The sequence below is a fragment of the Corvus hawaiiensis genome, chromosome Z, assembly GCF_020740725.1.
Source record: "Corvus hawaiiensis isolate bCorHaw1 chromosome Z, bCorHaw1.pri.cur, whole genome shotgun sequence".
Classification (NCBI taxonomy): Eukaryota; Metazoa; Chordata; class Aves; order Passeriformes; family Corvidae; genus Corvus; species Corvus hawaiiensis.
The window spans coordinates 17,985,902-18,012,797 of NC_063255.1; the positions used below are offsets into that span (position 1 = coordinate 17,985,902).

The following is a 26,896-nucleotide window of genomic DNA, read 5'->3' on the forward strand; positions in this document are numbered from 1 at the left end:
ATCCTCTCTCATACTCATTCCTCAGAACCTCAATAATGATCTGTGAGAACTCCTTTAAAACCCACCAGGCATAAAATCATTTGCAACAGAGTTCATCAGCAAACGGTATTCTGTCATAAATAGATAACTTCTGAGTCCCATTTTTGATGTACGATTTCTGAGATTGCCTCTGCATGCAATGATGATAACATGAGAGCAAAAGATGTCAGGTTGTAGGAAAAATTTGGGTTAATAATTTAACCCTGAAGAGGTATGGGTTATTTTATGCATGTCTTACACACATTATAATTTTTGTTATGATAGTGGTACTTCAGAGTCATTCATTTATCTGAAGACTTTTAGATTTATTCCAGTGAGATCAAAAGGAAGACAAATTAAACTGACATGCAACAAATAGCCTTCCAAATATGTAAATCAAGAGATATGAATCTGCAGTTATTGATAGGTACAAATTACCAGTAATTGGCCAGACGAGGTAAGAGCTTTGTCCTGTTCCACTTACTCTTTCTCAAAATTCAGAGGAAAGAAATTCAATTAATCAAAAACTTGAAAACACCTAAGTACTCATCAGTCTCTTTCATTTATTCTAAGCATTATTACAGACAAGTCTTACCAGTGTTATTACTCACTTTGATTTAAAAAAAGAATTGAATACTACAACCATTAAATTTGTCTGAAAATGGGTAAGGACAGCTAGCATTAAAAAGTCTGGTTTTGACCACTTACCACCTTCGCTGCATGGACTGGTAAGTTTTGAACAATTGAGTCAGAGAAGTGTTCAACTTCTTGGTGACTTATACTTGCGAGTGAACCAGTTGATGTTTGGTTATGTGATCAAAAAAAAAAAAAAAAAAAAAAAAAAATCCTGCTTCTTGATTTCAAATATTGTTTTTCTTCCTAAAGGGTGAAATACAGGATGCATAGAGGAGTTGAACCATAATAAGTGTCAGAGACATGCAGCATCTTAAAGCCCTGGAGAAGTCCTAATTTGAATTCTATTCTGAACTTCCTGGCTTAGGCCTCTGTCTACATCCTCCTGCTTTTATTCTCTTTAGTTGTGCACTAACAACTTTAAGGCTCGTGCAGCATGTAAGCTGATTGCTTTGAATATAAATGGATAGACTATTAAAAGCAGAATTTAGGCTTCTACTCATAAATCATAAAAGGAAGCATAAATTCTGTGTTTTAGTGGAGATTTAAATTCCTAAATGGGTTTTATAGGTGCCACATAAGACCTATTGACAATGCCCCTTTATGATAAAAAGTAAATAGAAGTGACAAAGTCAGAATTCAAAATGCCACTGCTTAGCTCCCACTAGCCTGAAGAAGACCAAAAAAATGGCTGTAGGAAATCTCAGAGGGAAACAAACGATAACATGAAATTAAATGTGTAATATTCCTTTTTATGCTGTGTGGGGGAAAAAAGCACTCAGAGAATGAGCTGGTACATTTGCATAACAAAGGAAATCAACAACAACAACAAATTGCCATCGTGTTCAAAGCTGATAATTGCACAGATGACAACAAGAAAGCTCCTTTCTTCTCAGCTCTCTAGGGGACAAGCGTTGTCGAGATGAGGAAAAAAGGTGGAAAGTGACCCCACTTGCTTTCATGAAAATTAGCAACCTCAGAAAATGTCTTTGGTGCAAGGGGGGTGGCCAGTGAATGGTGTGAATGCTAATGAACACAACGAGGGCAGAGGCTCAGCCAATGTTCCCATCAGCTCCATCAGACAATCAACAACTGGCAGCAGACTCTTCTTCAAACCACCCTCATCCAGCTTACTAACGTCCAACTCACCTTGCCAAGAAAGTTTTTTTTTGAGACGTTACTTTGTAGGGGTTTCTGGTTTTTGTGTGTTTGTTTTTCCTCTGATATTTTCTTTCAAATATGAAGTGAATTTCAATTCTTTGAGCCCTGTAAAATGTGGGAATCTCCCATGTTTCTGTACAGCCCCAAGTAATGATCCTCAGTTTTCCCAGGTCAGTTATTTGGACCTTATCTCACCTTACTGGGATCAAGGGCAAGGTATTTGCAATCACTTTCTTGTCTGAGGTTCCCAAGCCCGAGCAGATTTCTCACTCTGGAGAAAGAGGTGGTACTTTAGGCACCAGCAGATCACCAATCGTAACTGGTTGTGTCAGCATGAAAATATGTATTTGCTTCCTCTGCAAGATGAAACATAATTTGATTTATCCAGTGACTTCCTAGAAGTACTGTGACTCCAGAAGTCTACTAAAAGTGCTGAATAGTGGTGGGTTGTTTTTTTTTTTTAATTATCCAGTTTTAGGGCGTCCTTGAATAGATCTCTAAAACTCTTTGAAAGTGTGTGACTGATACTGAAAGTCCTAGACAGAAAGACAGGCTGTAAGAGACCAGAACCAACTGATATGTCCCTGTTTAACTCACCAGACCTTACTCTTTTCCATCCCTGCATCAATAATGCAGCAGGCAACAAAAATGAACAAAGCCACAGAGTTTCATTCTAGTCCTTCTTATTTCGGACCAGCTCTAGTAGAACAAAAATAGCTCCCATTGACAAGTCTCCACAGACTTGAGAGGTTTAAATCCCTGAAATCTGTCCTTTAACTGTATGAGAAATATCTATAAAACTTAAAAGAGTTAACACCATTTGATTTGAGAAAAAGTCCTTTCAAACTTTGAAGAGTTTAACATAAATAAAAACAATTCTAGAGAGATAAATTATTAAAGTCAGTGTGTATTCTGTAAGGCAAAATATGTGCATGCATTTTAAAGTCTTTGCTACAGAATTCAACAACAGTTTTAATTTTCTGTCAATAGGATTGATTAAAACACAAACAGCCCCTCTTTCTACACCTCCCGCCCCCCCCCCCCCTTCCATAACACAGAGAAGAAAATGTCTAAAATCAGTCAGGTATTGTTTTGTTTTTAAATCCCCTGGGATTTTTGTATTTGATGTCTGATGTGTAGTTTGCTTTTATTCATTCCAGAATAAATGGATGGCAGTCAGGGAGACCTTGAAGAGACAGACAGTTTAGGTACTCACATGAGATCCCTGGGTTCAAGCAGACAAGACAGAAACTTTTGCCTGAGGCTTTAACATCCTATGTACCTTAACCTGTCAGTCCTTACAGTGGGAACAGTTTTATCTTTTATACATAATGAAACATTTGTGGGGAATGGGGGTGCAGGCATGAAAGCTCTGTCATTGGGGGACTCATTTAGGAAGACTGAAGGCAGAGATTCAAATCCTTCTTCAGCAAAGGAAGAAAGGAGCAGGTAAAAGGCTTTCCTACCACCTAGACAAATGCAATGAGCACTGGGCAGCACTCAATCTCTCTCAAGTGGGTGGATTTACCTACCCCACCCTTTTCCTTGTGGACAATAAATATGGGAGATCTTAATATTACTCTAAATAGTCATTAAAATATGTTAAATCCTTAAAAATCTGTAACTGGGTAGAAATCTTTCATTGCAGTCCACACTGGGCTCTTAGAAGCAAAACTGGACTGCCATAGAAACAGATGAAGAGGTGACAAGGAAGGGGAGAAACACTCATGTGGGACTGTGGTGTCCCATAGATAATTCTCATAGATCCTCTAGCTATCTTCAGACTCTGCTCATATTTTTGTCTAAACACATTCAATTGGAAAGCAGCTGAAGGAAGTTGCTGTAGGACGAAAGAAAATTTTACATCTACCTGTTCCTTTTTCAGCCTCAGATGCTTGTGACTCAGGACCATCATCATGCTACAGAGCACAAGTAGCTTTGTTTCTGTCTCTGGTTCATCTCCATCCATCAAATGGAAGAGAAGTAGCTACTAGTTTCTCATGGGGCCTAGGATGCAGTCTCAGATATTCACTGGTTGTACAGATATGACAAAATGAAAATATGAATCCGAATTTTCTGAACAGAACCCAGGTGTAAAAAGTGTGTGGAGTCAAACGCTTTCTGTGGTGTTTGTTTACTTTGTTTTGGATGAGTTACAAGAGTAAGGCATTCTTGTCTGAAGCTTGTAGAGCAGCTCATCAAGACTGAATCGGGTAAGTGGTTCCTTTCTTGGCTGACTTTCCTGCCTGAAGTGGATAAAGCAGCAACTGGCATTTCTCTGGGTGCAGGTTCCACTAGATGCATCTTTAAGGTGTTAATCCTGCCAGGTTTCAGTTGAAGAAGCAAGTCTAGGGTGTGCAGATAGATGAGTGTTTCCAACTGAGGAGAGCAAGTGCGCAGAGTGGACTGTGAGAACAAGGGAAATGGGACTGGCTTGCATTGGTCTTGGCTGAGTGCAGCAATCTGAACCATGGACAACTCTCTCTTATGGGCAGTGAGAACTGTGCTGAGAGGCATGAAGTGTAGGACAGGCAGAGGGAAGGTTGGAAATACTTTGAAGTGAGAATCAGCCTAAATCCATCACAATGCACAATCAAGTACATATGCAAAGCCAATCTTGAGGTGCTGCCTAGAGGCCCAAAAAATCAGTTGTCTATGCTGATCATTAGCAAAAGGTTGATTTGTTAATGCTGTTAATTTTCAGTAGTGTACTTCAGCTTACTGATAGAGCTGGAAGCTGCTTCCTCAATATTTTAACCTAGTTCCTAAATAGGAACAAGTTATTTCAGACTTTGTGAAATTAATGAGGACTGTTTGCAAATGGCTTGCTTGTGACTGGATACTCTGATGTCTAATAAAGGACAACATCAATTAGCTGTTTCTTCAGTGGAAGCAGTGGTAGTGCCTTTTGCTCACCATTTTACCTGTTTCCAAAATTCATATTAAAGCAGAATGCATCTGAGTCTTTTTACCTCCACTGCTTAATTTATCCAAAATCAGCTGAGTTCAAAAGTTGAAGGACAGACACAGGCTGTGTTCCTTCCCCTTGAAGCCAGATTTATAATTTTAGATTAAGCTGGAGCTGCTTAGGGATCTCCATGGCAGTACTATATAATTTCTTCAGTGAACAGGTTGAGATAACAAAATTATCATGACCACTCTTCTGCTGAGCTGATTAGCCCATGCCTCACCAACAATGCCCCTCTCTGAGGGTCTGATCCCATCATTTAGTTAGACCCTGCCTATGTGTATAAAAACATACTCCGCTATAATATTTGGAAATGTCTGGCAAATGCTAAGAAATATCAGTCTCACAAGGGAAGGAACTGGGGTTTAACTCCAAGGGACAGATAGTGATATGAGGAAAAAAGGAAAAAGAGGTTACATGAATAGTCCAAGGAATGAAGAAAGATTGTGGCATAAACCCACTTTTAGCTCCCACATATTAGCTTAGCACATTCAATAATATCCCACCTTTAAACACTGATGATTTGGTATTTGGGACAATCCTGCAGTACTTGGAGGGTTGTGTCTAGGGTTTCATTGGGTTTTGTTTCCCTTAATCCAAACTCAGATCTTCCAAGTAATAGTTTACAGCAGGATCAGGGTTATTACTTTTCTCTCATTAATTCATCCACATAACCAGACCAGACCATTTCCACTGTTCAAGAAGAATTTAAACTCCTGCCATGTGCCCTCCAGGCAAAAATCTAACCCTGTGCCATCACTAGGTCAATTTCTAGCAGAACGGTGAAGACAACCATATCCATGTGCCTGTTCCTCCTTAACACTGGATTTCTCTGTCCTTTGTTTATTTCATTTCCTGTGCTCACCATGCAATGAACCTCTCCAAGTTCATTCATTCATTTCATCTTGGCAGCATGTCACTATGCAGACAATCTATTGAGGATGAGATTGAAATAATATTACGCTACCGAGCTGATAATACCTGACTTTAATATCTCTTAGCAGCATCTCCATTGTGCTATGTCAGTGAAACAGATCAGACAGTCTAGTGCAAACCAAAGGGAGTGTGGGGGGAATACTTCTGCTATCAAAATTAAACTTCTTATACATCAGCAACAGAAGGTGAAAGGGCAAAAGAATTGCAAGGGAACAGATCAGTTAGCTTTCAAGTAGCAGCTCTGAGAAGGTAGGTAATAAACATCGGTATTTAACTCCAAGCACTTTTCCTCCCTCTCTTTTCTCCCATCTCCTTGTCTTGTCTGCTCCCAATAATACACCAGGTTGATCATATATAGCTCATTTTAGTGACATCATAACCATTCCTTTGGTCATTATCATGTTACTTAAACAGATTTACAGTCGGTGCATTTGAATAAAAAAAGGGACGAAGGGGAGATGTTCGAGGAGCCATGAGAAAAGATATTCAAGAAGTGTAGTTAAGACAGCCCTAAGAAGCTCTGTGAGTGGCTTTGATCTCTAAATCCAGTCAGTTAAGTCTGTCTTGTAGGTAGGAGACAGGGCAGGGAGCTGGGACAACCTTAGTATAGCTCTTGATCCTTCTGTTTTTTGGCTATGTAGCCTCCAAGAATCATTTAGCTTTTATCACTGTTTCTCCATCTCAAGTTTATGTGTGACAGAATATCTTCTGTGCTTTAACAGCTAGATGGACGGGTTCATGTTAAGAATATTCATTCCTCTGCTTCAGTTGGTATGGCAACAGGGGAGAACTCGGCTCAACAGTTGTCTCTAATAGACCCAGATCATGGGTCAGATCTGATCCTGAATGCTGATATTTCATCTGAGGAAGAGGATGAAGTTGGATAGAGGGGTATTTCAAATTCATTAAATATCCTCTGCTGCCTCAGCAAGCAGCTTATCAAGGGAATCATTAACAGCGTGAAATTTTTAAATGTCTGTTTACAAATGAATCTATAAAGAAGATGCCTGGAAGAGCCTTTCAGCTCTTCCAGGTGAATTTCAAAGGCCACATCAGCTATGGATAAAATCCAAGAAGTTGAAGAGGTCAAATGTGAAACAAATGGACCTCTGTTTAACACTCCATGTCCTGGTGATGCTGGCTGCCTTCCTTCTGCCTCTCTAGCACTGAACCTGCCTTTCTGGTATTCCTCTTTACATGCTGATATCACAGCTTATCCCTCCTGCACTTATTGCTGGCTGGTGTTACCACTGCTGTCTATATCTGAGATTGTGAGCTATAAGTGTGAAATCAGGGGCCAAAGAAGAATTAAAATCCTGCATCTCTCTTTCTGCAATTGCCTCATACCTATTTCTAGAGGAGCAGTCAGATTGAGATGATCCTGTTTGCTGTATTACAAGCCTTGTTAAAAGTGTGAATGAGAGCAGTGTTAAGGCTGAATAACTTACCAGAGAGAAAAAGCCAAAGGAAAGAAAATAAAAAATAAAGTTTTTAATGGGTTTCTGAACTTTCTGAAACGCTGCAGACACAGCATCCTAGTTTTTGAAATCTACGCACTGATGAGTTTTCCCCTTTTTCTTTTGCTGTTAAAGTTCCTCATGCAGCCAAAATACAAGTGGTCCCTCGGCACTGATTTATATTATTTTTAGATATGTGCAGGCAGCAACAGTTTTAAGCCCTCGAAGCCTAATAATATTTTTTCCTTTAAAGAAGAAAGAGAGAGAGAAAGAAGTGATCCTCCACAGCAGATCGGAGCAGGAGGAGGTGACTGATAAAAGTTGTGACTCGCAGATTGAGCACACTACCCTAATTAGGTGTGAACTTGGCATTTGCAGTGTGACTTCTGCCCTGCTAAAGTTCTTCTCTGACCAGAGGAGGGAATAAATCCAACATCTCTTAGAATCTTCATGGTCTAAAATCTGTTCAGCTCTATGAGAAACCTCAAATTTAAATGATTCTGACTTCAAACTCTGAAAATAACATGTTCTGAAAACAGTTAATTTTAAGATTAAGGTACTGGAATAAGATTGAAGATGCTTCAGCCTTATTACCAATTCTGTACTAAAATTTCAAAGTCACAGTGGGAAAGGTACATAACTTCAGTCACATTTGTCGAAAAGGGATGTTCTTTTGCTTGTCTTTTTCCTTTACAAAAAAACCCCTGGCACTGGGAGGGGGTTTTCTCCTGGCATGCAGGCCCTGATCTCAGGCTTCTCTATAGCATAAACAGCCAGAAGCATTTCAGGACTGGCATATCTTCATCAAAACACTGGTAGTAGACTCATTGGTACAGATTTAGTCATCTACAGTATTGGCATTTACATCTGAGATAGTCATCTAGGTCACCTTCACAACCCATGAGAAATAGTCAATTCTAGAGGACGATCCATTTAATTCAAATGTAGATGTCAGGAGAATCACTCTCTGGAATTGCCTATTTCTCTCCACTGACTGTGTACAGAGTTTAGGCAGTTAGGTCAGATGTGTATTCATTATACACACTTACCAATGAATCCCAAGTTCTGACACCCTGCAGAAGGCCTCCTCCTCAAAGCATCTAGACTTTCCATGGCTGGGTTCATGGTTAGTTCCTGAATGTGGGATCTTAGTGACCTGTGGAAAATCCCCTCGAGGCTCACCCCTTGCCATGATCTGCAATAGCTCAGAGGCTTAGAATAGGAATGTGTGCTGATGAAGGAAGTAGATTTACAGACCGTTTAAGCAATAACTTTTGATTTCTTACCTTGTATAAAGACAAGCTTCACCCACCCATCTCCAAAGGCGAGCAATTCTGTCTGTAAGGGAAGTAATGTACTTTGACTTGTGAAATATTTTTTCATGTGTCAGCAACGGTGGGCATTCTCCAGTCTACTAAGGCATCCCTTTCTCAAAGCTGGATAGCAAAAGAAACAACATTTCCTTCATTTTGGAACCTGATTCCCCAAAGCTGTCCATAACTTCACATTTAATTGGATCTGTCCAAAGAGTTCAAAGGTTAAAGCTGGGGACAAGGCGTGAAGGAAGACTAAAAGGCACAGAGGAAAAGATTGCTTAAGAAGATGTGCTGTAGGAAAAAAAGTAAAATGAAAGGCAAGGAACATAATAAAATGAACAATCCAGCCTGGAAACCACCTCAGTGCCCCAAAGGAAGCCATTCATTTACATTCGCAAGAAACGCAACAGCAGCTGGAGGTGTCTGGGCACTGCCATTCCACAGATGATGTCAGGCCTGCAGAAGATTTTTCAATTAATCTCTCTTGACCCTGTGTCTTGAACCCTCATTCCTATTTTTAACAACCCCATTCTGTTGAATGACCTCGGGACCTAGTGACCAATAATGCCCATTTAAGTAACTGCGGGGGTGTCAGTAAGTATGCAAGGAGAATTTGCAAAGGGCTCATTATATAAAGAGTTAGTTACCACAAAGAAGGACTCTCTCTCTCTCTCTGTCTCATCCTTGCCTGTAGGCTAGTAGTTGGGGACCTTAAACAGAGACTCGGTCACATTAAACACACAGAAAAGGCCATTCTGTGTGTAGATGGCTGTAGAACTTGGAGAGAAGAAGAAAGGTCATATGAACACATACCACTCAAACACATCAGCATCATGGAGAAACCATCAAAAACTTCATATTTCTTCTTTCCACTAAAATATTGGATATAAAAGAATTGCAACTAAAACAAGACCAATAGAAGTGCCAGATCACCTTTTACATCACAGCGTGGAACCTACACTAGTCCTGTTAAACGTTTGGAAAGACTAACAGGAAGGATCTGGCTTCGAGTTCATGTATGTACAGCAAATGGAGAGAACAATTCTGTCTGAGTCACAAGAAAATAAAATGCACTGAGCCATTTTGCCTCATCAGTGTCACAGAAAACAGTTTTATGTCCATAAGATACATACTTCAAAACATCCTGTTAGAGGTACAGCAATACATACAACAATTATTCCAATATGAAAATATGTGTGGTACTCTTGTAAGCATTGTAAGGTTATGAACATGTTCTCGTTCCTGTTTTTGGTACATGTGTTATGTGTTTGGCGGGCTGAAAAAGAATATGTTTCATTGTTTTCTAAAAAAAAAAAAAATAGAGGAAATTATCCTCTGTTAGATAGTGCTATGATGACAACATGGGAATAAAAACTCAGTGTACTGTGGTGTTATGCAAACCTCTCTGTGCTCCTCTGCTGATGGAATGACCACCATCTTGGCCCTCCCACTAGGTTTCAACCATCTATCCTTTCAGATAATGCTCTGGATCCAAGAGGGGGAATAACAGCAGATAAGGCAAGGCTTAAAGAAAAATGAATGATAAACTTGGTAGACTGGGTTGGATTTAAAGCTGGATTCTGCTGCAAGGGAAAGAAGCATTTTCTTTGTAGTGATCCCACTCGTGGGGTTCTGGTAGGTAAGAGCCAAAGAAGAGGTAAGAGGCTTTATGGGAGTTGTGGGAGATGTTGGATTAAAGCTATTAATCAGAACGTAAAAACTGTCATTCTGGGTCAGACTAGAAGTCTGTAACAAAATAACCTGTTCCTGACAGTGACCTGTAACAGATGTTTGGGGAAAGTGTATAAAAACCATAGCAATTACAGAGTGATCTTTCCCCTGGCTGTACTCTTGAGTCTGAAATCAGCAGTTTAGAAACTTCCCAGGTTTTTGTTTCTCAAACTTTCAGAAGGTTTGCAATAAAAAGTTACAGAAATCCACCAGGATGTCAGGCATTGCAGATGTGTACTGGTGAAAGATGTGTACTTCTCTCTCTTAAGAATGAACAGTTTTATAATATTACTCCAAACAGTTTTATTCCATTGACTAAAACCACCACCGGCATGTAAGTGAGAGCCTGTTTTTGTCTGGGATGCTATTTCAGCCCCACACCCATCAGCTCTTACCAAAATGCATGAAGCTACCAAGATATATGAACCTAGCGAATTACACGCTGAAGGGATGGATACAGGACTAGAGCAGGAAAATTTCAAGGCTCTCTTCTCTGCAAGTTCATTAATTATGATAAACCTGTTCATCCAGCATCTCTTGAAAAACTCCTCTCCGTGTAATGTCCTTGTACCACTCTTGCTGGGTCATTGACTAGCAAGGCGGCCAACACACCCTGCCCCAGTAGCGCTACAAAAAACTGATCCTAAGCAGTGATCAAAGAAAAGCAGAAGAGCAAAGAAACAGGAGAACAAAGAAGATAAGGACCACAGAAATCCATCAAATTTTAAAATGCAATGGATGCACTAACATCTCAGAGGAGACTCAGATAAGGACACAAGTAGCTCTTACATATTGCTTCAAGGCTGAGCTCTGACACACAGTCTTACTTACTCTCCAACAGGTTTGTTCACCTCTTTGTTCGTTCAGCCTTTCTCTTTTAGTGGAGAGGTTTAATTTTGCTGACCTCCATTGATTATTAATAAAGAAGAACTAAAAATCAAAATGCTGCTGTGTGTGCTTCTCCAGCAGTCACACGAATCTCACTTGCCTCTGTGAGCTCCTATCACCCTAGTTTCATCCAGGACAGAGATCTCTTGTGTGTGTCTTTAAAACAATCTTGTCACTGCTATGTTCAGACCTTGTTTCTGTGTTGTATATTTCCAGACATCAGGCAAACCCTCTCTTTTTTCTTGTCTGTTCCAATTAGTTTCTATTATAGCTTTTTTCTTTCTTTTCCTTATACCTTTTAATTCCCCTTTCTCTTTAATACACTGTCTCTGTACTGTTGTTGCCTAACTCTCAGGAAGTGTTTTGGGACATACTTGATTAAAAAAGATAGAAGAGATTAAATTCAAGCAGCTTTGTATTTTTACTTCGGTACTTCCACTTTCCCCTGTCAGTATAATATCTGTAATAACTGAAGTATTTGTATCTTTGGTAATTTAAAAATATTTTTTTCTGTCAAAATATTCTAAATTCATTGTTTTAAACATAAGAGGTAGAAACATATTTGATGGATCTAAAAATTATTCTAAATTTCTTCTTTTAAAACATACTGTAGTGTTTCAATTATATTATTATTTATATAACAGTCCTCACGTTTTCTGGACATTTAAAATAAATCATGTTATAGTTATAACATTTCTTTGATGCCATGTGGAATGCCTAAAGTACTTTGGGTTTGTATGTCTTTCTTTTCAAGCAGAGTTTGAGGTACTAATGGAATTGACTTATTCACAGAACTGGAAGTTTCAGGAGAAAAAAAATAGATATGAAGCTTTGGTCATTACAAGTTTAAACCTCAGATAATCCTCATCCTCCTTAACTGAAAACTCAAATTTAATAGATTTTATTTGAATTTCATTCTGTATATGGAAAGGTGGGGCATTTTTTCCCCTCCTTAAAAAGCTGTGCAGCATGGCAGGGTGTTGGAACCAGATGATCTCTAAGGTCCCTTACAACCTAAACTATTCTATCATTCTATGATAACCCTGATGGGGAAAAAAATAAAAATCAGCCTTCCACCTGGAGTTTTGACACATATTCTCTTTCCTTCGAGCCTGACTTATTTGTAAAAACTTCTAATAAACATGAGTCTGACAGCCAGCCTAATATGCTGGAATCGAAATCTATTATTGACTTTGCCATATTGATCAATGGTGGCCCAAGCCCTGTAATAGATTATGGCGTTTCTCTCTAAACACAGCTGCTCAGCTGTTCCCTCTCTGCATTAAATGAATGCTCCTCTGACAAGAGCTGTTAAAATGAACTGGTTCAGAGCCTCTTGCTCCAGGCCTTGCCCTTCCATAAATACATGGTGCACTTCCAGGACCATGCAAACACCTAAGCAGCAGCTTGCTACTTCTGTTTGGATGTGGTTTCAGGTGTGGTTCTTTGCCACCAATCCTGTTTTATCCCTTCTCATCAATGCCTCCATCCCCTTTCCCATGGCGCATCTCACCAGCATTCCCTGCACTTGTGCTTTGCTGCTCTGCTGTGTGCTGTATCCTGACTGCATAGACTGGGAACGGAGCCACAGGGAGGCTAATTGCCTTGTCACGCAGAAAGCTCATGCCTAAGAGGGAGTTTGAAGCCATTTCTTTCATGTCAGCTGCGGGTGTATGAAATGTTGACTAGCTCCTCTCTCGTTATGCTCCTCAAACCTACCTTCTACTCCCAGTTCTAAATTTCAGCCTCTAGGTGAGAATATCTTCATGTGCTTGGAGTACGGTAGGACAGCTTTTCTGTGACATCAGTCTGAGCTCATAGGAATATGGAGAAGGGTTATCTTAAGCACAGAGGTGAGTTACGCTACAGCAGACTGTGCAGTCATGGTCTTCCCTCTGCTACCTGGAGGTGATCACCCCAGTAAGTCTGGGAATGACACCAAACCCCTCCAATAAGCAACAGTAACAACCACCTGGAAGGCAGTCCCTGTGTTTTTCATGGTTCTGGATGGGTTTTGGGACCATGATCAGTCCAGCTAAGGTCCTTGTGGAAGCAAACTTTTGTGAGGCATACAAGGATTCAAAAAACACTGGAAATTTTGCTATTTCTACAGCTGCCACTTCTCTTGAAGCCAATTAAAAAAAAAAAGGGCAACAACTACACATGCTTTGTGGAAATATGCAATTCAGAAATGTTTAAATGCAGGGATGTCTAAGGAAAATTTCTTCTTCTCTTCTAAACAAAAAGATGTAATCTGTACTGAACAGCCAGTTGCAAAAAGTGTTTCAATATTATCTTTTCACAGGAAAAAATTATACATAATGCTGAAGAAAAGTGAGATGAACACATAAATGCAGTTTTCAGTGACACCTTATATTTTTCACAGATTGCTCTCCTAAATTAGAATATCTCCATTGGATTTATTCAGAAGAGAAGCCAAAGATTAAAGAAAGGCAGAGAGGTTGAGTGCTCCACTCAAGACAGGTCATGGTTTTTAAGTGAGACCCAAGAACGTCAGGAGCAAGGTGTGTACAGGAGCTAACCAGAGGAAAGCTAGCATTGGTCTTCCCTGAGAGTAGAGCCAGAATTTCCAGATCTACAAATAAACAGCCTTTCGTCAAACTGGGAGAAAACAAAACTGTGCTGTGAAACAAACAATGGACACTGGTATTGAAATGAAAAGGATATGGAGAACATGAGAGTTTTAGAGCAGGTGGCATCAAACCCTTCCTGAGCAAGTCAAGGGCTTGGTGTCCCCAAAGCAACTCGACAGAGAGATCCCCAAAGCAATCTCTTACGAAGTCTTCTGTAGTATGCAAATTTATTGAAATACAGTCCCCTTTGCCTACTGGGAGATGAGTGCGCTGTGATCCGTCCTCTCAACCCACACTGACACAGGCAGCTGACATTGTGGTTTTGAAGATTTCCCTTTTGTTTTTACTGCCAGCTCGTGGGAGGGGGAGAGAAAGAGGAAGGGGAAAGAGGAGGATGTATCGCGCCCGCGAGTGTGTGTAGGCAGGCCAAGAGAATCTGTGCCACCGAACACCCAGATGGCAGGAAAAATTCACCTTTTACTAACTGGATCCCTGGCAGATTTTTATAGCGTGTGGGTGGGAGAGAGGGCAGGGGCTGAGAGGAGGATGCAGGAAAGCAGAGCATGTAAATGCACATATGTTTGCACCAGAAAAAGGGAGAGAATGGCATGCAGTGAATTAAGAGGCTTCTATCTGCATGTACAGAGTGACAGAGCTGCACAGGGAAGAGGAGCGGAGTTATGGCGATGTCCTTCAGGAACAGAGATCCAAACACCCAATAAACCTTTCCTTTGCCCTCTTCTGCGCAGAGGCAGACAGGAGGCCTCTAGCTCCTGGTACTCTTGCAAGGTATGTCACAGCAAAATTTCTTTCTCCCAAGATTCCCTGAAATGGGCTTTGAAAACAGCAAAAAACTGCCTGTCTTGAGCTGAACTTTCTCTTCATCCCTTGAGGTGACACAGCTCATATGCAAGTCAAGGCTCACATTCTGTGACTTCATGCTCCTGACCATGAGGCTGTGCCTCTACCTACACCTCTTTTCCATCTGAATTTCTGGCTATGGGAAGAAATGAACCAGTGGAAATCTTTCCAAACTACTTTTCTGAGCTCTCAATATCTGTTAAAAAAGAAAACCAGACCATGGACTGGTTCTTTAACCTTGTGAGCATGAAAGCCTTGCTCACATGTAGTTAAATTCCCTCCTTCTCTTCAAAACTGAACGGACTGAGTTTCACTTCCAGGGGTTGGATCACACCCGTAGTTTCCATTTACCTGAGCTACCTGAGATGCTCTATGACTTGTGGTTCTTGGCACACAAACACAGCTCAGAGGGACAAGAAGTTTGGCTGGAGCAGGTGAAGTCTGCTTTGGGAAGAACATGGGATACACATAAACGGTTCCACAAAGACTCAATTAAATACTTAGAAATATCCCACATTTTTTGCATTCCTGAATCTGTGCTGATGCTCATCCTAAAGGTATCTAGAGACCCCCGAAATTCTCTCCGTGATAGGAAGTGTAATGAAATGCATGCAAGATAGCTTAAGGCCATGACCATCTCACTTTGGGGGTGTTTCTTAAAGATTTGTAATTGAGTCAGATCTGTTAAAAGACTGACAAGTATTTCCAGGGAGATTTGACCTGACTGGGGAAGATGTAAGCCTTTTGGTGACTGAAAAAAAAAAAAAAAAAAGAGAGAGAGGGAGCATTTAAAGCTCATTTGGAGAAAGGATGCAAAACCATACAAAGAAAATCTGATAAAGAATGATCTTAAGAGTCTTCGAGACTGTATGCTGTGACCTAACATCTCTAATGTCCTAAAGCTATGGGTCCTGGGTGTTGTGTTTCAAGCCAGAATGGACCATCTGGATCATCATTTTGAATTCCTGGTAGCAGAATTTAAGTCAGTAATTTCCAGAATGACTAAGTGTCCTCTGTATCCCTCACTCAGCAGAACAAACAGAACCCTGTGCAAATAGAGGTATTTTGCCCACCACTTATTGTCTGATAACCACACAGGAAAAGACTGGGCTCTTTATTCTTGATTTAGCCCCAGACACCAAAAGGATTCCCTGCATTGTGCTAACAGACCGGTAGGTAAAGACAACTGGCATGTGCCATGGGGGAAATCATTGGGAATGCCTTGACAGTGACTATCAAGGCAAACCCTTTTTCAATGCCTTCAAGAGAAACCAAAAAGCAAATGAATATGGGAAAAAAGTAATCCCCTCACACTTCCCTCTCTGAAGGCAGCATGTGCTTTAAAATTAACCACACAAGGTCTGCCTTGTAGCAGACAGTGGGGCAGAGAGGGTGGCTCTCCTCTGCTCCCCAGGCCTGCTCCCAGGGTTTGCGTCTGCCTGGGCAATTTTGGCATTTCCATATATCTGTGTGATTGTTACGTAGATATTTGGTACAGGCAGCTGCTTTTGTTCCCTGGTACTCCTGCTGTGAGGGAGGGAGCCTTGTGGGTGGCAAACAGTGTGCTGCACAGGCCATTTGTAACCTACTTAGTGGCCAGTGACCAGGAGCTGCTGCAAGCCCCGTTTCCATTTGACTCCAACACTTTGACATGCATTTCTCTGTCTAGAGATTACAAACATGGGCTTGCCTGTCCATCCTCCCGCCAGCATTCTTTCCCTGGCCTAGAGTGAGGTTATTTCCCCTGAGAGGAGACACCCAGCTCTAGAGTTTGCTGTGATAGCAGAAAGGGGTACCAGATGACCAGTGCCAGTAACCGAGAATATGAACCTCAACCCTCTTCCCAGTGATTCTCCTGCTCCTGTGAAGTCAGAGTTGGGTATTTCCAGCTCTGCTTATCATGAGCTGCACCTTAATGAGGGCCTGCTTCTAAGTACCCTGAAGTCATCTCTTTATCTTCAGGAACTTCAGATCAGGCCCATGAGACATCATCTGTGTAGGCAGTAGACTGATTATTAGATGGTACAAATCAGTGCAATGGCACTGACTTCTACAAAATTAAGCCAAATTACATTAATGAATAACTATTTCAGAAGCTTTGTTAATGAAGAAAACCAGTATTTTTGTTAAAAAATGAAAAAAAAAGCTGCAGCATCTGGACTGCAAAGTCAGTCCAGGCATTGCTGTGTCTCTCAATACTTTCCACAAAGTTCTGTGCCCAGTTTTGATCTCAAAAGGGATCACTTAACATATATGTGAACCTCACTTGTAGAGTGCTTATTTCTCTGCTTTTGGAAAAGTACAAACAAAAAAAAACCCCAACAATTTTTGTACTACTGTAACAAAATATATTACAGTTTACTTGGCTCAGATGGACTTGTATACATGTGGCAATGTGCACAATCCATACCTATAACTACTTATTTCAAAGAAATACATATAGGTACTTACCTGTCCAATCTGACCTCTTTTATAGCACTAATGAAAAGTGCTGTGAGTGTCACTTACTGGGTGAGTTACTCTTGGGCCCAGACCCAAGTGCCATAGGGTATGACAGTCCTTTATAACAGGTTACCATCCTTTCTCAACACTTATGATGTGGTCACAGACATGCTAAGTGGACCATCAAGGAAGCCATATTCTCAGCAGATCTCTTCCTTCTCAGTGTTGTCCCTGAACACTTGTTGTTTTACCAGCTCATGCTCTTATTTGAGGATGCATCACATAACACTAAATTCCGGTCATATAGAACAGATTTCATGAAAAATGTATTTTACACTTTCCACTTCATCCTGAACCAGAAGGGAAAAGTCAATTTTTGTCTTAAATACAAATATTGTGCCCTTCTGAGGTACTTTGCTCTTGACATCTAAACCTTTGATATCTGAATTTGAGATACTCATCCCATTACAGATAAATCATTTTGAATGGATTGTCACTGGACCCAAGTGCTTAGTATGATTATTTTAACGACAGAGAGGCTGTTCATTCCCTCCACTGACCACAGACGGGGTGGAGATAATAATCTCAGATGTGAATATCTGTCTTTTAGACATTTAAACAAATATCGTCCCTGAGGCTCAGCTTGAGTGGGCACATGGAAAAAGCTTGGTTTGTGCTGGAGAATTCCGTGGGCAATGCTACAAGCAGAAGATCCCTGATCCTCGCCATGATGCAAATGAAGCTACTCCAGCCAGCTTGATGTCTCACTGAGCCCATATAGGGAGTTTTTGGCTGTCTCTGTACTGTGAACAGATTTACTGTTGCATCTGTGTCTGCACCAGGAAAGCTTATCCTAGTTTCTGAGTTGTGTAAAGGCTCCTATCATGGATAAGACTGAACTGGCATTCATGGAACTAAAGAGAAGTTATCACCAGAATATTTTAATATCTCCCTGGATGCACTGATTTTGTGTCCAGGTTCAAGCCAAACTCACCAATATCTGAGCTCAGATGCACAACACAGGATAGGTTTGACAGAAAACTGCACCCAGTTTCATGCGAAATCAGCCAGAAGGAGAAAAAAAACCAAAACAAATACAAAACCAATGAACCAGGACAACAATAGCAAAAACAACAAAAACAAAACAACAAAAAAGAGCTGACTTAAAAACTAGGAAGGAAAAGTATCAAGCAAAGCAAAACAGCTGTGCTGCAAATAACACTGGTGTGTTTAGTTTCCATACAGAAAGTTCCTTTCAACAAAACAAAATTAAATTATATTTATCTGTATAATATCAGGATGAATTCCAAGATTCTCTGAGTACATGGGTAATGCTCTTCGTTTGGGGTCCAAACCACAGGAATATCTCACTGTGAAAAAGGGCCGTAAGAGATTGGGTAGTGCAGGAGTAACCTGAGTCCTGCCTTATGGGTTTGCTATCCAGATTTCCCCTGGCATTGGTGCAAACATCTGGGCATTCACGTGCATGGTGACATTTATTTCTTTATTTTTAATGCCGCGGGGAATTGAGGATTATGTTTGTTATTTCCACTAACCAGGCATTAAAATACCTCGAGCCCATTGCACCCTCACTGAGTTTTCACTGAGAAGCCCTAGGCAGAGAGAGGATGACACAGTCCTAGGAAATACTAAGAGAGATTAATGCAAACCACAGCGGCAGCACAAACAGTGCCCAGATGTAAAGCACTGAGTAAACAACTTTTCTTTTCCCTTCCTTTCACATCGTAGTAGATGAGCCACCAGAGGGAGTACAAGAGATCGCCAAGAACTGCAGGATAAACAGCTCTGCTTTTGGCAAAATAAAGGTAATTAAACATTTTCTACCAGGGGCTGCAGAATTCAAACCAGTGTGAACTTCTTTAGGTCACTGCAAGATCTGCATCACAGCAAGATTTTTCAGAAAACCTAAATTGGTATTAATTTACAGTTTAACTTCTCCAGGAAAACAAAGGGAATAAAGAAGCAAGTTGATATTTTTGTATCGTTGATGATAAAAATTTCTCCCGTGTATTTCTAATTAAATATTATTATGTGTTTCTAGATCAATTGCATAGAAGAGAAGGTCAGGTGACCGGAATCCAAAGGGCAAATGATGCCTTATCTGTGTCACTGTACTCTCGCTCACGTGTATGGAAATACACAGATATTTAAATACAAGTACATTGTACACTGCTCAGTCTTACTGTTCGGTATCAGAGGGTGAGACATGAGGTTTCACACTGCCTTGTATCTTCTATTGTGACTTAAATGGTGGAGGAGGAAAACAGCTCTCCCAGGGGCCTAGGAACGGGCAAAGCATGGCACAGGCAGCTCTTTATGGCCGTGATGGGGCTTAGGGACATGGTTTTGTGGTGGATCTGGAAGTGCTGTGCTAATGGTTGAACTCCATTTTAAAGTTCTTTTCTAACCTAAATGATCCTGCAATTCTGTGTCAGTTTAGAGAGACACTACCACACACAAATTAAATCATCACACTTCTTGTAAGACAGGGCAAAGAGTAGCACTGCTGGGCCACAAAACTGACATGCCAAACATGTTCTCTGTTATGGAGTTTCTGCGGAACCACATAAATGTAAGAAAGAGCTTCTCATTCAGATCCTACTACTCTCCTCTGGTCTAAGTTGAGACCATCAGCTTAATGCCAAAAAGCTGAGCATTTGCTTTCAACGCTGAGCTACAAAATTCTCACCCTTACATTCCTTCTAGAGCAAGTTGGCTGGAAAGCCAAAAAGTTCCTTTTTCCTTCTGTCTTTTGTCCTGCCATAATGAAATCTTACAAGACTGGTCTGAAAACAGACGGGTTTCTGCAGAATATTGACATTTTCAGCAGGAAATGCATGCATATGTGGAGGAGGAAGGGACTCCTACTATTCCTGGGTAATATGGGGCAGACTGTGTTTTCAATATCGTGATGGTAGTGGTAACTGCGCTATTCCATCCAAAAACATATAGTCAAAAGAGATGAAGCAAAGGAAAGGTGAAACAGGAGCTGAGGGATGTGACTATGGCTGTAGAGTGGATTGGGGACTGAGTACACCCTTATCCACTACACTAGAGGCTGTTCCATTGCTATCTTTGAATTTTCTCCGGTTAATACCTCACCCATGGTTGCACTGGGTAGAATATGATATTTCCACAGGCCTCTGTACAAGAGCAAAGAGATGAGATTAAAAAAAAAAAAGAAAAAAAAAGAAAAAAAAAAGTGAGATTGTCAGTGATTTGGGAGCACTTTTTCAAGGAGATCAGGCTGTGGTTGGAGCCAAACAAGTGGCTCAAGTAGCACCACCTGGACCAAAATGCATCCAAAGTCTATGAGGTGAGACTTGAAAAAGAAGCCTGACCTCTTCCTCCTGCATTTGGAGTGTGAGATAACATTTGCTGTCAACCTGTCTGTTCTCTGGATCAGCAGATTAGTTGGAATGATTAGAAGAAAAGAAAGGATGTTTTCCACTCAGTTATTTACAAATTGTACCTAATGAATTATTGATCAAGTGAGTAGCCTTCTGCACAGCCCTCTGGGAATCTGTCCTTTCCAAGTCATGCTCATGGCCCTGTGGCCCAGAAGGGCCAATGGAGATGTTTCAGCCCTTACCCTAAGGGGGTATTTGGCCACTGGGGCCACTTTTGTTTTTCTGTTGCTTTCTCAGTGAAAATTGAATCTCATTAATTTAGCCGGAAAGCAATAGTAATGGGGAAAAAAATCCAAAACTATGCATCTGTATAGGAAAAATGTAAAGGATAACCACTACTCCAGACCAGAAAAACAATTTCCCCATTATTGAAGGAGGTGAAGGATGAACACAGAATTCAAATTCAAGGGACCTGAGTTCCTTTCTTGTCTCTGCCACCGAAACACTGAGCAGGTCACTGACTGTACCAGCCAATGTAATTACCTGTCAGCAACAAGAGTGCACAGCCTGTGCAGGTCTCAGCCATGGCTCTCCTCACAGCCACTGGGGATGAAACCAAGAGCCCCACCAGTCCAGAGTGCAACTTATCCAACTAAACACAGGTATCCGCTCAAGGCCAACATGAGTCATGCCCTAAAACTTACCATCTGTCTTTCCTACCTCTCCATTAACTATGAAGGGAACTGAGAAATAGAAGCCTACACTGAATGGACCTACAGTTAGATCAAATGAACACCACCACTGATTTATCTCTATCCCAGTATTTCATGTTCTTTTCTATTTTGTGTCTGCATCTCTGTGTAAACCCTAGGCCTTATTGTCATCTCCGCACAGGTTAGGACAAGACAGTTTTATCGGCATCCTTGTGTTTCAATGCTTCTTTGAGAAAGGGATTAACTAAAAATACAGGCATCACAATCTGGACCCTGGACAGAAACGTGGTCTTGAATTCCACTGTACAAAACACATTGGGGCCCCATGGCTGTCCCTTAGCCTGCACTCTCAGACAGGAGCAACCTGAGCTGTTCCATGTTAGACCTTCCACCAGCACAAGGCAGTATCATGGTACTGAATTCAATGGCAACACTTTAAACTACATGTTTGAATATCTGTTTATAATCTACACGCAAAATTTTATGCCTCATGTAACTTCAGGCTTTTTTTTTTTTTCCAAGGGAAAATAATAAGTTTTTATTTATTATTATTATTGTTTTTTTGCATAGCTGGCAAGAAGGGTAAAGTCAGTCTCTTTCTCTCTCCTCCACTCTGAGTACCAGCTGTTCTTCATGAGGGGATATATGAGCAGTTTTATATAGTTTTAATATCCACCAGAAATTACATCTCACTGCTTTGGGGACTGAACCTTTAAAATTCAATTTCAAATAAATATAATTATAAAATAAGGCAGGGAAAAAAAAAAAAGGGCAAGAGAAGGAAGAGAGTATCAAAATTCAGCTCGTTGCTATAAGAGCTTCAGGGCACAGCCAGTAGGGCTGTGTTCTTTAGCAACAGTAAGGAAAATGGCCTAGGGCTCTGAGATTAGCATGTTAATGTTTTGGTCACCACTCTCTATATGAAGCCAGAGATGGAAAATCCCATGCTCCAAAGAAGGAAGGGGAGCAGGAGGTTTGCAGAGAAGTTTTTGTATCTTCCCCAAATTTCTCATAATTGGAGAAATACAAAAAGAGGAGAGATAGAAAAAACAACCTGAAAATGCTGGGAGGAGGAAAGGAGGACTCCTGAAGTATCATCTCAGGGTTCTTGTCCCCAAAATCAGAGCCACCTCTAAGCAAACTAGGGTCTCAGAGAGCGCTGTTGTAATTCTGGCAGGTAAAAAAACCAAACCATAAGCACTGAAAAAACAACCATTCCAAGGCCCAAAGTTCTTCAGCTTTTTAATTTCCTTCAAAAGTGATGGAATGGATGATCTTGTTGTTAAAATTTAAGACTACTGTAACAGTGTGGACATGTTAGCCCTAAGAGAGGCATTGAATCTTATGTGCATGTGCAGTGTTTCTAACAAGCAATAATTTTTAACTGGAGAAGAATTCACCTTAAATTAAGAAAGCCCTTGCTTACAGGTCTGAACAGACCTGAGCTAATAGGTGTTCCTTCTGCTTAGTGAAGCTAAGGAAAACAAAACATATTTAGTATTTTGCAGCAGTGGTCTGCTATTTATTGCTAATAATACATAAGACTGTGCTGCAACACCTGTTGGGACCCCAGTGAATACATACCCTGAGCACAGCAGCCAAGCAGGAAATGCTAGTAAGAGAAACAGATGCACAGAAAGTGCAGGTAGCTGATACAGAGATTGCAGTGTACGTGACTCTTAGGGTTTTGTTCCCTGTCTGTCAGATTGCCCTGCATCCAGGGAGCACAGACATACCAGGAAAGTAATTTGAAATCCGAGGATGGGCTGGTTACAAATATGGCTCCCTAGTCTGGTTGGAAATATAACTGGTTCTAGGGAATCTATGTGGAAATTCATGCACACCGGCAAAAGTCTTGCTTCAAATAAGTACATAGAAGAGACTTTGAGAGGTGAAGATCTGCCTGCACCCTCCACTCTGGAAACAGATGCTCAAGGCACTCAGCAATGTGCAAGACAACTTTTGCGTGTAGGTGCCCAATTCTATGCCCTGCACCTCCATTTGTGTCTCTGCCTTGCTTCTTAGGAGCGATCTGCTGTATTCAAAAGGCAACAGTAATGCTTTAGAAGTGATGCACATAGTTACAGACTGTTTGAGCCATGTGTAGGCTGGGAACCAGCAGCTCACTTCTGATTTTCTGAGCTAAATCTAAGACTCAATCTCTGCAAATCAAGGCAAAGAACACTTTTTCAGAAGAATCTTTTCCATTCATGGACAATTCTCACATTTTAGGCCAACCAAAACACATAGCTGTGGAAGACTGAGCATTCCTGAGGATTTCTGAGAACTCAAAAATCCCATAGAAGGAGGGAATCAGGTTTCATGGTCACAAGTGCAATTACTAAACAAGGAAATAAACAGAAAAGGCGAAACACTTTGGATCAGACATCTTACGAAGAGGCCCAGGTCTTGACTACAACAGATTTTGTTCTAAGAGCTGTTCTGTGATACAGTGATTCAAGAAAACCTTTCTCTTTTTCTCTACCAGTTTTGTCAGTTGCTGCTGGGACTTCAGAGGAAATCCTTGGAAGCAGATTTCCTCTACAGCCTTTCCACATCATGCTCCAGTGACCAACTTTGCTCTGTACAATCTGCCCAACCACAGCAGGACACAGTCACAAATCAGTCGGCACTTAAGGAGCCCCTTCACTTTTATCTCACCTTGCTCTCCGTCTGCTCCCTTCCCAGGCCTTGTCCTTTCTTATACAACTTGTGTATTATCAGATAACCAAGTAAATATCATTTCGGAGAGCTGCCCCCTCTTGCCATGCATCTGAATGAGCACCAGGTTTGCAGTTATTTGTTTAGCCACTGAGCTGAACAAATTAGATTAACACAACACATGCAGCGAGGGGAGGAGGACACGAGGAGGGGGGCCCTTCTTACAGAGACTGGAAAGATGCTGGGGAAGTGCTGTTGTCATGGCAATTAACCCTGTCTTGGCAACGGTGTTCTTCATTCCCCCAGAAAATCTGCTAGGTGATTCCCCTTTCTTCTCTTTTCTGTGTGCTGCAGAACTGGGACAGAGCTGCACAGGATCAAAGCTGTGCTTCAGAGCTCAGGAGGTTGTGACAGTTGCAGTTGTGTGAGGGGAGATGTGTGGGAGAAGCTTCCTTCTGCTAAATTTGGTGACACACTGTTAACAAGACAATACAACAGCAGGGTTGGTTGCTGTTTCCTCTCCCTTTCTCTATTTTTTTACAGCCCAATGAGACCTTTCATTATATTTCAAATGTGTTTCCTTTTAAGCTGTTGTGAAGATTCCCTCCTACTGCTTACACTGCTCTTCCTCTTCTCTTACTGCAGCTGATAAGCATCTCACTCTATTGGGTCCTGTTTTGTACACGAGACACACAGCATGGGGTTGAGGCAAAACAGCATGCTCTCCCCCTTTTGAGAAGGCCATTTCACAAGAACTCTGCTCTTACACAGCCAACTAGTCACCCTCACCTTTAATTTCAGGGAAACTTAGTGTGTTCTTCACCCACAGAGATGGAAAACACGTCAAAAACTTTCCAAGGCAGACTTTCTGCTGGCGTAAATCAGTACAGCTCCTCTGAAGTCAAAGAACTTACTGTCAAGAGGGACCAGATTAAAGCGTGGAAACACCGGGAATGTTGCTGCCCATGTTTTATGGATGGCATAGCAGAGTCAGAAAAGGGTGGTTCACATAGAATCACTGTCCTGGGAGCAGCCAGAAAGCTCCTGCATCATAAAGCAGCAAGTCAAACACAGAACATCTCTGGTGTGAAGCAGCAGTGACCATCTTCAAAACAGTGTACCAGAAAGTGTACCAGAAAGCCTGGAGACTGGTGCATTTTCCAAGGGGAAATTACCAAAAAGACCATAGGGAAATTGGATTTGTCAAAAGATAACTTTGACTGTGTTCTACAACTTTGACTTGGAGCTGGTATTTTTTTCAACTCTGCCCCTCTCATTGAAAGGTCTGGAAGCAGTGACCTCTCACTGTTGGAAACACAGCACTGAATTGTGATTTTCTATTTCTGAGGTAAACTCCTCTGCAAAGGGGGAAAAAGTGCACCCAGCACACAAGAACATCTCAGTGATTCCTCTTCTACCACAGAAAATACCAGGCAAGTGCTTAGGTAATTGGAAATAGGATGAATCTAATTGCAAGAAAAGCTTTACGAGATTAATCAATTTAATGTCACCTCTGATAATTCTTGAAGCAATTCCATGTAGATAATCAGGATGTATTGATAATCCAAACTAATCAAGAGGTGTGGAGTGATGGAAAAGCCTTTTCCCTCAGTGTACTATTGTTGCAAAAAGACACTTGAAAGACACAAAGAAGAATTATTTTTTTCCCCCCCTTTTAATGAAATCTGTCTCCAGGAAGTTTTAGGCTGGTGGAAAAGGATTCAAATAATTTTGTTTATCTAACTAAACTGTAACAGGCCTGTTCTTTTCCAGGACACTCACAGATTCTATACTTTTTTCCAGTGTTCTTCAAACTGAAGTAGGGACCAGCAGCCAGAAGGAATTAACCAGACTCTTGGCACCAATAATATTAGCAGCAAGAATTCTCTGTTTCTCAGTGGAAATTTCCAGGGGGGACTAGTGGAGATGGTGGCAGAAGGCTGAGCTCAGACAAAACCTGTGGGGTGTATCAGCTGGGAAGCCTGGAGTCTGCCCCTGTATGAGGCAACAATGCCAGAATGAATTTGCTCTGGGGTCAGTAGAACGAACAGTCTTGGAGAAACCTACCAGCTTTTGGCCACCGTGGCTAAGTTCATGCCAGGCTTAGGAGGGATGATGGGGTGTGAACAGTGGCAGAAGCAGCAGGGTGAAGGTGACCATTTCTCAGCACTCTGGCTGCTGCAGGTGTAGAGGAGGGTGTTAAATGGAATGCCTGAGAACACAAAGCCCAGAGTTAACTAGTTTGTCTGCTGTTTGCAGACTGAATGGTCCTCAGAGGCACTGGTATTTAAAGGGGCTTCCAGCTCCTAAATGCCACTGCAGAGGGGAGTTCCTGAACCACTGTGTTGATATATAGATTACTATGCTCCCTCCTGCCCAGAAAGATGCTGCATGGCTTCCTGCACTGGCTAGAGAAGAGAGTTGACAATGAGGGGGCAGATGCATACTATGGGGCTGACAACTCCCTGCCTTTAACATTTAACAGCTGAGATCACAGATTCCTCAGAGCAGTGGGAAGCAGAACTGATGTGGAACTTCTGGTCATGTTTTTTGTTTTTTTATTTAAAAATATTTCTGGGGCAAAGCCTTCAAATTCTCAGGTTTTTTTCCCCAACATTTAGTTTCACTCATTTTTCTATTGTCCCATCTTAATCTTCAAAGAAACAAGTTTCCCTGGGAAAAAAAAAAAAAAAAAAAGTGATTTTGTTGTTAGCAGATATCACGGTGTCTAAAATGGGGGGGGGGAAGACTGGCTTAATCTACTTGATTTCCAAGATGTAATTTCTCTTAGCCGTGTTCAGCAGAAAATCTCTGCACTTTTCCATAACCCTGTAGGCTGCATAATGATTGTACTATAGCAGAAGAGAGGGAATGCAGCTGATGTCTAAGGGAGGCATCTGGAGAGTCATATTCCTAGGTTTTGTGTCTTCTCCCATCACCAGCCTGGCAGCACCACTTTTGTCAAATCTCATAGGGCAAAACTTTCAAAACCAGACTGCTTAAACTCAAACACTTCCATAGATCTTCTGAGATCTACAATCATCAAACCTAAGGCCTTTGTGCACCCTGTGAGTGTCAAACCATACACAAAAGCGTTTATATCATGTCTCTGATATCACCTCTAGGCAGCTCTGTTGTCCCCAGTT

The 26,896-nt window shown here is 41.2% G+C and overlaps 1 protein-coding gene across 16 annotated transcripts in view; it reads right to left on the minus strand.

Annotated features, from left to right (window-relative positions):
* Window positions 1-26,896, minus strand: part of CELF4 (CUGBP Elav-like family member 4) — a 701,592-nt gene that overhangs the window by 474,355 nt on the left and 200,341 nt on the right. The window lies entirely within an intron of this gene.